This window comes from Protopterus annectens, chromosome 2.part2, assembly GCF_019279795.1.
Source record: "Protopterus annectens isolate FY-2018-M chromosome 2.part2, PAN1.0, whole genome shotgun sequence".
Taxonomy (NCBI): Eukaryota; Metazoa; Chordata; order Ceratodontiformes; family Protopteridae; genus Protopterus; species Protopterus annectens.
Window position 1 is genome coordinate 478,117,411 of NC_056730.1, and position 3,668 is coordinate 478,121,078.

The 3,668-nt window shown below is 40.6% G+C and overlaps 1 protein-coding gene across 1 annotated transcript in view; it reads left to right on the plus strand.

The window, feature by feature from the left end:
* The first annotated feature begins 1,512 nt into the window (after positions 1-1,512).
* The window catches only part of SV2C (synaptic vesicle glycoprotein 2C), a 1,515,246-nt gene continuing 1,513,090 nt past the window's right edge, over positions 1,513-3,668 (plus strand). Inside the window, exon 1 of the mRNA XM_044063964.1 lies at positions 1,513-1,733. The gene's annotated coding sequence lies outside the window, so the exon portion shown is untranslated. The remainder of the gene's footprint in view (positions 1,734-3,668) is intronic.

The window sequence follows — 3,668 nt, forward strand, 5'->3', positions numbered from 1 at the left end:
GGACAGTCCCTCTTTGGGCAGTTGTGTCCTGCAAAAAAATTGTAAAAATGGCAAATGTCCTGAGATTTTAGGACAAAATTATTTCCTATATTTTATGTAATAGTTGCATAAAACTGTTATTCTGTATCTGAAACACCTAAATATTATAAGAAATAGAATAAGCAACTAAAATACTATAAGTATAAGCTTTTATTTAGGCAAAAAAGTGAAGTTCTGTCCTTTGTACTGACCGTGGGCATGTTTCGCCCTGCAAAATCTGACATTTGTACCAAAAATGTCCCACTTTGGGCATTTGAAAAGGTGGCAACCAAGACTGTCCACTGCTACCTCAGCAGCATTCCTATCAGTTCTATGACAAGTTCAAATACTACATTTACATGCTGAGGTGTGTGTGTGTGTATGTGTGTGTGTGTTTTAAAAGAATCACTTTAGATCAGTCTTTTCATTGGTGCGCAACCATATATTGTTATCCTTTGAAAAATGTTTTGCACAAGTAGCAAATATAAAGACAGCTGATTATATCAGTTGGTTTCCCAAGAGTCACGACAAAAATTAAATGGGAACCCTTTATTTCTGGTTAAAATACACTAAGGGTTTGTTTGTATGTGAGTCCTAAAGCTAGAAGAAAACAAGTCTGCTAAGCCGTTCTGCGGAACCTGGGTGTTTTCAGTGCGAATGTTGTCCTTTGTTTAAATGGTCACGGCATCCTCTGATGATACCTGTGACCTGATAAAACCTTTGTTCTGTAGCCCAGGGAGAAATGCAGAGTAGTAACATCATTTTATACACCGTGTAACGGAAAGAACCTAATACAACTAATTGTTTGAACAGTTTTGTTTGAATATGTTGGGCTAGACATCCTGTACCGGTGTGTTTCCATGGCACCTTATGAACTGAAGTGCTGCTGGTGAGACGATGCACCTTTAACAAACCTAAAGAAGAAATGCAAACACGGACGTTTGCGGCCAGAAGTGGAGGCTGATGCAGTCATCTCCAGGAATTCTTACTCTTTGTTTCATACTTCCTCCATCTCTTACTTTTTCTTGTTGCCTTGATCCCTCTTGGAAGCACCGATAAAGAGTGTGAGCACATTTTCAACTTAAAATTGCTGATTTCCCAACACTTACAGAGAAGAAAAGCCTATATAAGTTGTGAAAGGGCGTGTAGAAACTATTGAACTATCTTTGCCAGTTAAGTACAGAGCTACATTCACTCTCAATCAATGTGGTTCATCCAAATGAACATCCTGCATTTTCAGATCCGTTTAAGGTTGTGCATTGGGAAAGCCGCAGAAGGTTGGGTTTGTACTTGTACTATTTTTTTTTTTTTTTTTTATAGAAGTAGTAGTTATTCCCTAGGCTCTCTTCTCCACCCCCACATCTGCTCCAGGCTGGATTGTTCCATTACATGGTATGGGATTGCCCATCCTCTGCCTGGACAACAATTGTTGATTGCTTATCCACCACCACCCCAGCACCCCCCTTTACACACACACACCCACGTGCGGGCACGCTCACTCTCTCGCTCGCTCCCCTCACTCCTTCGCCACTGCAGAGGCAGGACTGCAACGTCAGAAAAGCAGACCGGCAGTTTCTACCTCTCTCTGTATTTTTAAAGTAGTCCGTGGGGCGCTGGCAGGTTCCTCACCATACACAGTTGCCACTGCATCCTGAGTTAATACACACACTGAGCAAAATCCGACAGAAATACCGGCATCTAGGGGTCTGTTTAGGGTAAGTGCCGACCTCCTGCTTCTCTCCCTATACTGTCTGCTCTGCAGAATCGAGTTGTGTTAGTATCAGAAGGTGCTCCTTTCAAGTCTCACGAGTTCACTGCTAATCGAAATTATTTGTTTTAACTTAAATATGTATAGCCCGTTGGATGTTAGCAATGGTGCCAAACTTTCTGATTTGCTGAATGCATTTTACCGTATAGAAATGAGTAATAGGAGTTTTTCAAGCGCCAGCTTTGTTGAGTCTTTCTGTCAAATTGTTTAATTCTCATACGAAAATTAATTATGCATTTTGTTTAGAGGGTTAACAGGAGTTACACACAAAACCGAAATAGAGTGCCTAAAAGAAATGCATCTTTGGTTTCCAAAGTGGGTATTGTACTGTATTTAAGGGAAAATGAAGAGTGAGGATATGTGGTGTAAATCCGGTGCTAACGTGAACCGCTACAATGCAGTCTCCACAGTACGGACTGTAACAGAAATGCATGTGTTAGCGAAGCGCCGGATCACTTATTTGTCAAGCATAGCTTATGGTTAGGGAATCATACCTCTCAATCTCTTAGCACAAAAATTCTGGTCAAAAACAATGGGGACAAAGGCCAAAATTAGGGATATATCTTAAGCATTGCTCTTATAAAGTTAGAAAGTTGCTACAATAATACATTTTGCTTTAGCTTTGCTTTTTTGAATGGTAAGAAGTCTGAAACTCAAATATCGTATTATTTAACGACTTCATTTCTCAAGGATTTGTCAGAAAACCACACATTTTATGAGGAACAGAGCAAAATATGAAACAGAATCTGCATACATCTATATCATAGTGATGCATTTACAAGCTTTCAGATATACATATTCACTGTCTTCACAACAGCAGCCAAGTTTCTGAGTCAAATAAGTCATTGTGCCGCTTCCTCTCATATTTAAAATATGAGCACCAATGCCTGGATAAATGAATGGGGTCCGGGTGAAATAATAGTGTGTAGTCTCTAGTCTTTAGTTATACACCTGGTGTAATAACAAACAATGTGCAACTCGCAAAGTGAGACTCGTGCTTTACACGATAATTGATATACGGCTATATTGTTACAGACGGCCGATTTAAGCATGGATTTAAGTCTAATTCGCTGATACAATAATCAACCCCTTCCCACCCTATTCTTCTAGAAGCAGAGGGGATTAAAAGTTTATCTTCTTACAGAGTGTCCAGTTCAGGAACGATGTATCTCCTAGCGTTGTTTAATTTACTGCATGTAGCTGTGCTTTTAAGTTTTTATGCCATGCATTTAGATTAATATTGCATTGTTTAAAGTGTCGTGATGTGCTGTGAAACTGCAGATTTCCTTAGGGAAAAGGAGGAGAGCCCAGGCTACGCTGCATAAACTCGCTTAATGTACTTGTTTCTGCTTTCCCAGCTGCTGCTGCTGCAGAGACTGAGTCATCCAGGAGCTGTCCATCAGTTCAGGAGTCAGGAGGCTGCCGTAAATTCTCAATGCCAATGCAGGCAGAAAATCTCATTACGGTAGGCTGCGTGCGTCAAAGGATACCCTCTGATTGATGCTAGCCAGCGTTTCTGCTAGTGATGCTATTAAACGGATGGATCTCCCTGAAAATGCAAAAACCGAAAAGCGGTCCTTGTGTGAGCAGTTTCACGGTGCCTTTCCAGTGAATTGTACTAACTTAACTCCATTCCCCATTCTTACTGTTGTGCCTGGTCTCAGTGAGGCTGCCTTCTCTATTAGAGTGTCAGGTTAGAAATCAAATGTAATGGGATACATGAAGTACTCTTTTTGTCACCTGAAGTCCCCATCCAATACTCTTGGCTAAGCCAGAAAGTGCTTTAACCTTACCTTTACTAGGCATACAAAGTATATTATTTTTCACCACGGCTCTCTTTAGAACAAATGTTTGAACATGCAGCAAATTGAAACTCGCACGG